Source organism: Monomorium pharaonis, chromosome 2 (genome assembly GCF_013373865.1).
Source record: "Monomorium pharaonis isolate MP-MQ-018 chromosome 2, ASM1337386v2, whole genome shotgun sequence".
NCBI classification, from domain to species: domain Eukaryota; kingdom Metazoa; phylum Arthropoda; class Insecta; order Hymenoptera; family Formicidae; genus Monomorium; species Monomorium pharaonis.
Window position 1 is genome coordinate 32085164 of NC_050468.1, and position 12161 is coordinate 32097324.

General features: G+C 39.0%; 1 protein-coding gene and 1 long non-coding RNA gene across 3 annotated transcripts in view; one reads left to right on the forward strand and one right to left on the reverse strand.

Moving 5' to 3' along the window:
* Positions 1-12161, reverse strand: part of LOC105839886 (UPF0489 protein C5orf22 homolog) — a 639614-nt gene that overhangs the window by 164535 nt on the left and 462918 nt on the right. The gene's annotated exons all lie outside the window — the stretch shown is intronic.
* LOC118644463 overlaps positions 2306-12161 on the forward strand; it is a 31799-nt gene continuing 21943 nt past the window's right edge. Inside the window, exon 1 of the long non-coding RNA XR_004962236.1 lies at positions 2306-4976. This is a non-coding gene — a long non-coding RNA (uncharacterized LOC118644463). The remainder of the gene's footprint in view (positions 4977-12161) is intronic.

A 12161-nucleotide genomic window follows, 5' to 3' on the forward strand; every position in this document is an offset into this window, starting at 1 on the left:
GCACCTCTTTTATCGACTCTACACAGGGGGGGAAGAAATGAAATACCGACACGGATTATCGGCCCCCTTTGGCAAGGTTGTCTCATAACGAACATATTAGTGCATTTTCGTACTCACCAACTTTATGTGTTTCTAATAAGTGTAACTTGAAAATTAGTAATTAATGATAAGATTTATAAACTAAGATCGATATATGTTTAATGTTATCTTTAAATTGTTATACTTTATAGTAATAGTATTTTTGTATAATTACTTTTTGTACACAATATATTTTCAGGCCATCTTTTAATTAAATTTTAATAATAAATTTTTAATTTTGCATCTAAGTATACTTAAAAAATCTTTTTGGTTTATTTTTATCTACAAGCGTTTACATTTTGTTTAAATATTTATATTTCATTTAAATAAGTCTCACAGATTGTTTTTTCAGACATGTTGCTCTTAAAATGGCAATATTTTATTTAAGTAATCTGTTTTGCAAAAATTTAAGATTGAAGTTATTAATATCAAATATTTGTTTATTTAATTATAAATTAAAAATATTTATTATGAAAGGGAGATAGAGTAAATCAGAAAGCTAAAACTTTCTTAGACAGATAGTACTTTATCTCTTAATGTCTATGCCAGATGTCGCTAGCCTTTAATACGCGGATATGGTAAAAAGTAATAAAAAGGATGTGTCGGTATCATGACTGATTGTAGACAACTGCTTTAACAACATAGGTAGAAACATATGTATCAAATATATTATAGAATTTAAAAAAAAGAGTTTTTCATACAAAAGTTTAATCAATTTAATCAATCAATCAAACAATATTTTGATACTAATTAATCGTTAATTTATTCGTATATTTAAATTTATACAATTCATACAATTCAAAATTTAGATTGCAATCACTATTAATCTATTTTTGTTCAGTATGTTTATAACAAACATGCCGATTAGTTTTCACGTTTTGCGCTTTATATATTTTTCCAAGGTATTTCTTTTCTATAATTTACAATTTCTAGTATTTTTTATGACATAAAAAAGACTTTACTTAACTTCTAATTTTTATATATTTATATAATTTATATATGTTTACTTGCAAATATTGCCCTGATAAATGCATTTAATATTAAAAACAAAACTTGAAAAAAATATAAATGTTAAAATACAAAATTGATTGAAAAAACCGTTCTCTCTACTATCTTCTTCTATACTTTCATGTATAATCATATACGTGATATCCGCTAGAACCTGTTTCCTGTAAGGCAGGTTTAATGCATGCTCCGTTAGACGAAGTGTGCGTATGCTGGCGCCAGCTACCGACAGGCGTCACAAATGTTTGCCGCCTCTCTCATCGGGTGACAAACTATATTCGGTAGAAAATCTCGCGTGGCGGAAAAATGTTGGTGCAGTAGAGATCGGAAAAGGCAGTAGTGGGGACGATAGAGATCGGTGGGGGAGTATGAAAAGGCAAAAGAGGGGCGCCGTTAAAAGAGGGTGGAGTTTCACCGCGCAATGTGTTCGTATCGAAGAAGTAGGAAAAACGGCAGAGTCGCTCGCGCGTGCCCGCTTCTTTTTTACTCTATAGCTGTCTCGTTTACTCGACCAGGATACTAGGCGTGGTTTAAAAAAGATTTAGCGACTCGTGTGAGGGGGAGGTGGAGCTACCGTGGCGCGGAATTCCAGAATTCACGAACTGCGACGCCGCGCTGAAAGCGCCGGGGTGCCGTTTACTCTAGTAAGGCAGAGGGGGAGGGAGGAGAAGATAGGAGAATTCGCGTTGCTGCGGCGAGTTTGGTGGGACGCGGCGGTGGTAGACCCGTCGCACGCAGGGAAAGCGACGAAGGGGAAATTATATCGCTTCAGGCAGACCGATCGAGCTCGACAACAGCCAGTTCAATGCGCGCCAACATTCTCTCAAGACATTTCCTTGTGTTCGACTTATGCGTCACCTTTCCATACACGCATTCGTTTTAGAATTTACTCGTAATATAATCTTTTTAAAGTCCTGCTACAGACAGTATATCAAATAATCTGGAGAACTGTTTTTTCCCCATATAGTATTTTTTAATCCCGCTATTAAATCAGATTCAAAAATATAAGGTTGCCAATGTATTTGATTTAGAAGATGAATTTAGGGTTTTCTCAAATAAAAAAGAAGGAAAAAAATGTGCGTGACGGTGGAAGTGCTGGAAGTGTCCGCCGGATGGCAAGATGCAAGTGCTCATGTTAATGTAGTTATAATTCTGTGCGCGAAGGAGGCTGTCAGGGAAAGTTTGAATGCTTGGCAGGAATGTGCACAATTTGTTGGTTCGTATGTCAATATTCTCTGCACGTCTGATGGGTGCTGGGATAAAATGCGTTCGCAACAAAATTTATACGTTTGATACTAATGCTACTTTGGAGGATAAAATAATTATTGTAGCACTCATAATGACAAATAATATTAAAAACTTGATAAGTTAAGGCATAGTAACGTTAGAAAAAAAGACACCTTAACACAATTACAATTTGTTTTTCGTAAAAATTTTTTAATCAACATCTATACAGTCTAATACATTTAACATGATCAGATTATTTAGGAGTTTAAAGAGAATCCTCCAGTCTTCTACGAGATTATTTCAGCAGATCGTACGTTCCAATTCAAAAGCGAACGCTGAAGTAAACAAAGTAACATCAAAAATTAACTCTTCACAAATCTCTCTTGATTTGACCATAAGACTGAAAGTCTTATAAAGTAGATTATTAACATATAATATTTAGAAACGTCTATTAACAATAGTCTAACTATAATCACGTGACATAGCACTAAAAACATTGACACGCGACAAGATAGTTCTAACATAGTTAAAAGGACAAATGTCTCCGGTTTGACTACAAAATTAAATTTACTTCTTTCTTTGTTAATATTGAAAATTATACGACACCGAAACATCTGTCGTAAATATACAGACGAAAAGTGATAGATATTAATCATGGACAAAATATATGGGGTTGTGTGAATGTTATACATTATAAATCATATTATACTTGAAGATGAAGTCTACTGACTTCAATGGATTTATTGTACAAAAGTAGCGAGCAGAATAGCACTCGGTTATCTTTGCACTAACGGATCTGACTATTCACAAAGTTGGCTATATTTGCAGCGTGGATAGCGCGTGACGCATGCTAGCGATGTTAGAGCGTTCTGCTCCCCACTCTTGAATTTGATCTATCTTCCCCACCGCGAACATTCGATCCCCTACCGGCGGTATTGCAACGTACCGGACGCGACAAAGATGGAAAGATTCGCGTGTACCTCAGCTCGAGCAAAATGGAACACGTGCCGCCGCGGTGGGGGCGGAGGAGGAGCGAGACTCGCGTTGAAGTAGGGGATATCTATTCACGACGAGAGGGGCAACCGACTGCTCTCACCCTCGCGATTACCACACCCCTTCCACCAACCAGTGGTGCGCGTTTTCTCCCACATAGCGGCGCTAACCGACGGGATCTTTGTTACTCGCTACGCTCGAACGGCGTTTCGGTCGTGAGTTTGGATGCTGGTGCCGCCCAGCGGCGATCGCGCGAAACTCCAAGGTCGTCAGGATGGTGGAAGAATAGGTGGTAGGACAGGGTGACGCCGAGAGAGGAAACACGGCGATGGTGGGGTGAACGAAAGGAGCATGGTGGGGGCAAATCCAGAGAACGTATCCGACGAGGACGGCGACATACTACTCTAAGGACGCGCAGAACGTCAGAGTGGGTCGAGAACGACGGGTGTCTCTTTCTCTCTCCCTCCTTCTCTCGCTGCCTATCGCTCTGTTCTTGTTCCTTTCGAACATTTTTCTCACTTCCACGCTCCTCGTGGAGAGGCAGAGAAACAGAACTCGATGGCGGGGCGAGAGCCGGCTTACTACGCGGCGAAACGCTAGCACGGTGCTCAGTCTTCAGCGATCAAACCGCCAGGCAGTGTGGACCTTCCTGAGCAATCTCTTCTTCTACTTTTTACCTTCTCTTCTTTTTTCACTGGTGACGACAATCAGCAGATAAGACTAGAAAAACGCAACAGTTGTTCCATTGTTGCTTGATTCAACGATTTGAAGCGATTTTTTACTGGGAAGATCGTCAATTAAACTGAGATCAATGTCAAGAAGAATTAAACAGAAGACAGACAACAGTTTCGGTGAACAGTGTGAAGATAGTCAAAGTCCGGAATAACTTGTATATTGATCTTACGAACTTGGAGTAAGAAATTATTTACATCGGAGTAACAATGAAGGAAGAAGATTAGAAGCTGAAGTTCGAATTGAGAAGATAATGCGACAAATTGGAGTTTAGCAGATTTTTTAAAACAACGTATCCAGAATGGTGGCTTATGATCAGTTCAAACTTCAAGACATGAAGTTTCGAATTAAAGACTCAGGATTAAGAAAATTGTTCAATACTTCGAAAATGGAATCTATGAATACGATTAGACGAACAACAATACAACACCACGTGAAGAAAGCGTATCGTATCTACAAAGATAGGTGCGTGCTGAAGTGTAATCGCAATCACGAAGAACTGTGTTAAACCACGTGGGTACATTAAATCTCGTGAACCTTCCATTCAAAATAAGTTCGCGAACTAGAGATGGTGTATAAAATTGAGATCGAGTACCAAGAGTACCAATCTTCAAGTATCAAGTACTCACACTGCTCCTGAAGATCGTAGAGACATTAAAGGTGCAACGTAACAGTGAACACACTACGAGAGTCGTCGTATCGTGTTAATGTTGTTCAATGACGATACTACTTAGAGGAAGAAACTGTAAAAAGAAGCGCTGCGAGTGCGGGAAGTGTAAAATGTAAAAAGTGGTAAAGTGGAATAAAACTGCACTATGCCGTTCGCAAGCATAAGTTTCGAACGTAATATCCACTATCCATTGATGAACTTGTTACTCGTCGTGTGATCTGCCGACGGCACTTACAATTCGAGACATTCAGTGATCAAATAGACAAGTGAGGTAAGAAAAATAATCTCAAATGTAATTCTAAATAAAATATTTATATTCATTGTTTTATTTGCAAAAAATTTATTTCTAAAAACCAAAAGTTATACTACCCTCACGATTTTACAACGAATAAATAGTTATAGAATTTGCATTGCAACAGGATTTAATGTCCGAAACAGTATTGTTGTTTCATATTTCGTACTCAATGTTCATTTTTTCAACTAAATTGATAAAATTCATAAGATGTTAATGCGTGTGTTTTGATAATATTTGAAATTTATTAAAAAGATTATTTGGAGAATTTATCAAAATATTGTTACGTGTAAGCAGTTTTTGAATGTGCTTTACATATGCAAAGATATATTTTTAGTATTCTTGTTAAACTAGTTGAATCTGTAATATTTAAACAAAAGTAAATAAATATTTTTTCCTTTGAAAATATCAAATAAAAGATGATTTTTAGTTTTCGCACGTATGTGCATTACTGCAGCAAAAATTGATAATATAGTGAGGTTGATGACGTACTAGGAGAAGAATGTATCATTTATATGACATTTTTCTCTTCCTACCAGACGCTTCGGTGTGTTCGATACTAAAAAATCGGTTTTTAAATTCACCTGTTGCTACACGTTTTTCTCTGCAGTAGAAAAAAATGCAATCGCGTTTATAGGCATTCGTGTATTCGTGTTTCGAGAGTGTTCCTATATCTCGTGAAACGTATCGGGACTTCCAAGAGGACTTGATATCTCGCCGAGAGTGAGTTGCGCAAACAATTTTCGAGTGATCATCGTTACTAGAATAGATCCACCTGTTAGGTAAACAAGTTGATCGCAAATGCCCTTTGCTTAGTGTGCCTTGAGAGTCCACCTGTGAAGGTTTTCGTAGATCAGATGGTGGCTTGCCAGGTCAGAGAATTCATCAAATCTTTGGAAAGGAAAGGCACGTGCCTCACATCAGGTAGCAAGCGTCCTGGGGTTGCATTGTATATCGAAGTATCGGCAATCCGCATGAGTCGTTGCCACTCTTTTTGAGGATCTCAATTCTACGTTTGAGAGAATCCGAGAGTCAAGTGTTCCATTGAACATCGGAATGAGGCGGAAAAGAAGACCTGCGGGCTTTTCGAAAGGTTCACAAACCGCATCGACGAAATATTGTGATCTACGTATAAAGACCGTATATCTTATTACGCTTCTAAAAAGTGTTCAGTCGAACGTGATTGTCTTCCATTCTAATAAAATTTTTTAATGAAAATAAGTTGAAAAAAATTAAAACAACGTTGTGAAATTTCGGGAGTTTTCTATTTCTACAGTTTTTGATCTGCGGATTTTTAAGTCCACCAATAATTCAAGCTGAAAATGATATATGATTCTCTCTCTGCCCGGTTTTTGAAGTATTTTAATCTTTTTCTTCTCGAATATGACACACGTAATCGGCGCTCGTATAATAAAAAAAACTTCGCTGATGTGATTTTAAACTATCTACTGTGTGGGTTATTAGTCTTTTTAAATATCAGATTTGATTATATGGTGAACTATTCATCATATCACACTCGGTCACACGGAATATATTTTTCAACGTCAAATTACGGACGTTTCTAGGTATACGATACAAGCGCGCAAGTTTTCCAAGGATAACCGAGAAAGAAACCGAGAAATAAAAAAACGAGAAAAGAGCGATCACGACATCTCGATTGAACGACGTCTCAAGAAGAATACTAATTGCACGCGATCAGGTCGTTAGAGACGGAATCGCGGTAATATTTCATAGCAGCTTTCCTCATTGCATAACACTGTAAACGCACATCCGCAGATTTTGTTTTACATTCGCGGGACAATACTTGCATCTCTATAAATCGTTGTTAATTTTTTTCGCAACAAACAATTATAAACCTCCTTAGCGTGATATAATATGGGAGTGTGAATATTAAATTTGAATTAATATTTGTATTGACGTGGGGGTTGAAAACAACATTTTTGATCGAGAGTGATCGACGAATCGCGAAAAATGTCAATTTCGTCACGATAGAAAGGACTATCTTGTCATACATCTAGACGTGAGCGACCCTCTCTCAGCCGTCGGATACTCGCCGCGCTTAGTCACTTGGATTTCTCGAAGGCGCAATTAGTGTGCTGCGCAATTGAAATTACACGGTAACTTAGACGAATTATGTTTCTTTTCCGCCGAGACTTCAATCAAGAACTTCGATTTGTTCGTCTTGATGAGTTGAAAGTTACGAAGATGGCAAATTGGGCGCGGAAAAGGAAGATGTGTACGCGACGGATAGGAGGGTTTCGAAAAAGTTGATTGATAATGCGAAATGCAATCGTCGCGCGTTACGATAGACACGCTTTTCGAGACGACTCTTTTGAGCATTCGGACAACATATGTGTTTCCCGTTATATAGAAACGAAAACTTAGCTTGGAAGACAATCGTGGAGTGTGTCTCTTTAGTGGCGTGCCGGGGAAACGAAGCTGTCCGTATAAGCTGCGGTTTGGTACATACCCTCGGGGACCCACCCTTTTTTGGGTCTTATAGGGGCCATTATCCGATCGTGGAATTTGAGATCTGGCCCTTTCAGCCGCGCGTCAAATTATCCTTGAGCACAATGTGCCCGTTGATTGATATCTTCAGTCGTTGCTCCTGCAACGTGACTCGCTCACTTCGTTCTCTCTTTCTTATACCCTCTTTCTCTCTCCTCCGCGCGATCTCCCTCTTTCCCTCCCTCGCTATTCCCGTTGACGTTTTTTTTTCTTCTCTCTCTCTCTCTCTCTCTTAGGACCTCGCGCAGCGGCCCTGTACAAAGCCAGGCCCGAAATGCTTCTACTCGCGGACTCGCACAGCCCTTCCACTTGATTTATTCTAAACCCCTGCTCGCTCGCCCCCTGGTCCCGACCTCAAACTCGTTTCTGCCGTCGAGAAAAAATGATCTTACGAAACTGGAGAGCGCGCTCCGCGTAGTATTGTGATCCTTACCTTATATAAAATCCTACCTCGATGAAGATCGCTATTGTGCCGCGCATCGGCGAGAATCACTTTCTTCTCTTCTCGAATTTACGCGACGCGCTCGGTGTCAAAATGATTTCGCGTCTACGCTCCACAGACCGATCGTTCTTCGTGGCATGATTCGATTTGACGTCAGGCTGTCACCGACACGGACAGACTTATTTATTAATATTTCCAAGCGGGTGTTTTTTTTTTTCATATATACTATAGTAATCCGTTAATTATGTTAGTTAATAATTATTGCAGTAACGAGTGCAAATGTACCTTAATTCCGCAATTCTCGCATGCTTTACGTTGGTGACAATAGTGGAAGTCGTGGAATATCCGAAGGTAATCGTATGCGCGCGCGTGCGGAGCGTCCGGCTCGGCAGCACAACACAGTACACCAGAGTTTTCCTCGCGTCCCAATCTAAACTTCGTGAGTTAGGGATCAGCGATGGAAGAAACGAGATATCCGTATCGACTGCAGCTGTCGGTGAAATGTCACGTCGTTTCTGCCGCGCCACGAAAGCGACACTTTAATCACCGGCAATTACGCATGGCCGAATTAGGTAATTACCTTACGTGCCCGAGCGCGCGCGCCGCTGGGAGACCCGTTTATATGTCGTTACTTAGTCCGTTTTAGCTCGAGTTAGTGTAATTAGCGCAAGACAGGGTGTACGCGAGCATATTATGCGCCGAGTTCGCCTCGGGAACTCGTGTGTCTTGCCCCCGTTCCACTTTCCCGCACCCGCTTACATCATGTCGGTCGTCCGTTTTCAAACTTTCCCGTCATTAGCCGCTTTTTTCTGTCTCTCTTTTTCTCTCTCTCTCTCTCTCTCTCTCTCTCTCTCTTTCCCTCTTTCTTTACGCACTGCTCTACGAAAAGTATGATTTCTCGCGAGCAACGCTTCGCGTTACGTGGCTATACATTGCGGAGAACTGCAAACTAAGTGGAAACAACGTGGGCGATGATACGTATGTCGTGGAACTATAACGTCACCGTCTCTGCCGATGGCGGAAACGAGGATTTTGCTCGAATGCAAATTATATTTTATTTAGAGGATTCCTCGGCGGCTCGAAATTCATATTTCGAAATTTGAGAGTACGCTTAAGCTAAAGTTGAAATTGCTGACATCAGCAGTCGTCGCCTATCATCGAACATGCAAATGTTGCCATGAGACTCTTCTCTCTTCACTTCCAACTTTCGTGAAATTAGTCGCGGAAAAGGACATTTGTTCGATATATTAGGAAATTTTATTATAGACGTTTTTCTGTGAAAATCGATAGACACAAAAGGAAGTAGAGTAGAATTTTAACGAAGAAGTTTTTAACGTGGCAATCTTTTTTAACTAGCAAAGAATCCGCCGCGAATTTGCCAGTATTTTGTCACCAATGTATATGCTCGATGATTCGATGTATTCACTTTTATGAATGCGCATCGACGTATTACCACTGCATTTCGAACAGTCGAACGGACGCCGAACGACCGGAAGAGAGTTTTCCGCGTCGCCGCTGCTAAAGGCGGGTTCAGAGAGGATTTTCCTCGCTTTTCCACTGGCTGCTAGCGTAACGAGGTTACGCCTTAAGTATTTGCTCGTCGATTTCACGACGATGGGGTCCTGCCACCACCGACGCCTGTCCCCCCTCCCCCCCCCCTGCCGCCGGCTCGTCACGCGACTTCTTTTACCGTAGCGTCTATATTTCAAGAGCTCGAAAATTCATCTCTTTCAAAAATGTTTTACGTGACTTTTCTGTCTTTCGTCAAATTCGACCTCCATGTTCCATTAAACTTAACAAGTTTCGAGGCGAACCATAGTAGTCTCTTGAACACATTGCGTTTGTATTATTATATAATTATGTTACAATTATTTTCTTAATTTATTAATTTATTTTTTTTGCAATACCTTCAAATAATTCGCAGGGCACAACAGATTTATCTATTGGTTTTTACTAGAGAACTCCATTTTCTTTTTAAAAAATAATTTTAAATAATTTTATGCCAAAATATCATTTCTGCGCATGGTGCAGTTAAATGTTAGAAATTGACTGCAGTAGAAATGTAAGCTTCAATTTGCTCGAGTATCTCGTTTAATATTGAAATAAAAGTAGGAGCACCCGCTAACATAAAGGCAAAGAAATATCGCGCAGTTTGGAACTAAACTCTCTACCTCTCATTTCGCTTTTACTGTAGTAAGATCGAGAATGTTAGAACAAACTCGCTGACGCGCACGATAATTTCCTGCCTCCTTTAAGATCTCGGCTCTCATAGTATCTATTACAGTTCAACCTCTCCTGTTTCCAAGATAGCGACGTCAATTAGCTAGGAGAGCAGTGTTATTCGCTTGAACACTTGTTGGTATTTTATATAACCATTGTTACGTTTGCATCATCGTTATGTTACATAAAACGCGAGTCAATGTTAGTTATTAAACTTGTAGTGATGTTGCTCAACGACTAGTATTTCAACATTCACACAATCATCTTTATTCCGCTAAAAATATCGCATTTCGTCGGATACGCGGGGCATATATAAAAAGTACGAATTATAAATTTGAAATTGTAAAATTTATTTGTTTCACCCATCTTGCAAATATGTTTAATAGGGAATATTGCGGTGCGTTTTCCGTTGTACGTTTTGACGTTATATATATTCGGCGGACTTTTGAACGAGAATTTATAATATTGTACGGCTTCGATCGACGCTCCATGGGAGAAAGGATCGGTGTCGAAGGTATTGATCCTTCACAGGTGTTAGAGGTGTTATCTATTCTGCCTTCTTTTCACCCTTCGATTTTCTAGGTATACCTAACCGATAGCTCGAAACCTTCAAGAGGGACGTACGATCCCTGCTTCAGGTCATGCGTAGCATATAAATATTATGCACAAATAAGGACGGGCCGTCGCGATTATTTATAGGAATTTTATGAAAATTTCGTCTATACCGAAGGGTGAACACTAGGATGCAAAAGAGTTGGGATAACCACCTGGGTTCGGACGGGAAACTTTCTTTGATGTAAATTAGGCACATGAGAAATATTGCAAGGTATTAGTCTGGCATATCACATGACTAAATACAAATCAGAATCTATATATAAATTGTTCCTTGCTATTTAATCTTTATAAACTTTCATTTTGTACACTACAAAAGAAAGAATGTTTTTTTGCAGAGAAGGTGAATAAAGTTGTGCAAAAGTTTCACAAACGTCGTTGCAATTGAAAAATTTGTTTAGTAGATTTTGTAAACACTAATACATTTTATCAATCGTTTCATTAATAATGATAATAGGGATTCAAGTTGTTCTAATCAATTTTCGAAAACAATATCGTCGAGAAATTCGTGAGAAACTACGCGATGGTCGTTTTATGTTAATAGCTGAAGAAAAGTCCCCCTCAGGAGTTTTTCTCACGGGGTTCTAAAAGAATATTAATAGGTTCCGTATTCCCGTCATCTTACTGTGCCGGATTTTGTCGTGTTGTAAAGAGTTACAGACTACCTCGAGCCATCTGCGTGTCTTTTGATTTTCACGCTAATAGCAAATCTTCTCGCGTAGGTTTACGTGGCATTAGTTATTAGTGCGCTAGAATAATAAATGATACAGTAATCCTAGTAATATTAACTGTAAGAAAAGCGATAGCAAAGTTGAAAGAAACGAGTACAATGCAAAACTATTTCGCTCATATTAACAGCGAGTTTGAATGTTTTAATAAATATTAATTCTTTATCTTCTCTCTCTTTAAAATTTATATAATAAATAAAAACACATTCATGAAGTAAAAAACTTCTCTTAGGGAAACATTTTATTCGTCATAATAAAAATATCTCAGAAATAAAAATATCTTATTTATCTAATAAGGTGAAATATAAAAATAATATTATAATCGCTTCAATTCATTTCTCGAAATAGATTAAATTTTCGAGATCGCTATCATGCATAAAAATGATCAAAAAGTCGTAAAATCGGAAAGTATCCCGAAGGAGCAAGAACATGTATTTTCAAGTTAGGGTGTAAACATCTAAAAAACTCGCTGCTGCCGAATTTAGTACGCTCATTGGACTTGGAAGAAGATATTACATGGAATAATCTGTGGTCAGTGTTCCCCTACGCCTTTTCTCTCTTTCTTCTCCCCCTGTTGATGCGATTTATAATGAACACCCGACTCACCGCGGTACTCCCGATCGCCTAACTTCGAACACGTTGCCAGTTTAAAGA